At 40.7% G+C, this 708-nt stretch overlaps 1 non-coding gene across 1 annotated transcript; it reads right to left on the reverse strand.

Annotated features, from left to right (window-relative positions):
- Positions 1-265: 265 nt before the first annotated feature.
- LOC126020996 (U6 spliceosomal RNA) lies at positions 266-371 on the reverse strand. Its single transcript, XR_007499626.1, has one exon. It is a non-coding gene; the product is annotated as a U6 spliceosomal RNA (small nuclear RNA).
- Between the last annotated feature and the right edge of the window lie 337 nt (positions 372-708).

The following is a 708-nucleotide window of genomic DNA, read 5'->3' on the forward strand; positions in this document are numbered from 1 at the left end:
GTTTGTTTTGGACCACACTCAGCAGCTCTCAGGTGTTACACTTGACTCTGTTCTCTGAAGTTGCTCCTGGCAGGCTTGGGGGACCATATGGGATGCCAGGGATCAAACTCAGGTCGGTTGCTTGCAAGGCAAATGCCTTACCCGCTGTGCTATTGCTCCAATCCTGTTTTTTTTTTTTTATTCCACAAATAAATGTGATCATTCTATGACCCTCTATGCTGACTTATCTTACTCAGTATGATCCTCTCTATGTCTATCAATGTACAAAATAACTAAATACTTTATTAATTTGCTTGTCATCCATGTGTAAGGACCATCCTAATAATCTCTGTATTGGTTTGATACTAGTTTCTGTACTGCCAAAAGAGTATTCAATGAGGAATCAACTTGGCTGCCCAGGGGACCACATAGGATGCCGGGGATCGAACCAGGTACGTCCTGTCCTAAATCAGTCACATGCAAGGCAAACACCCTACCACTGCTCTATCACTTCAGCCCCAGGTCCTTTCTTATTATCACTTTTGGTAAAAAAAAATTTTCTGACTCTGGGATGGTCAGTCTTTTCTGAGTGCAGTGATTATAACTCTCAGTGCTACGATTGTTGACTTCCTTAACCCTGGAAGAGAATTTCTGATGTCAGGGTATCATCTTTAATATAATCCCTTTAAATGTCTGTATCAAATAAATGTTGCTCAGAAATAATTATTG

Source organism: Suncus etruscus, chromosome 10 (genome assembly GCF_024139225.1).
Source record: "Suncus etruscus isolate mSunEtr1 chromosome 10, mSunEtr1.pri.cur, whole genome shotgun sequence".
Lineage (NCBI taxonomy): Eukaryota > Metazoa > Chordata > Mammalia > Eulipotyphla > Soricidae > Suncus > Suncus etruscus.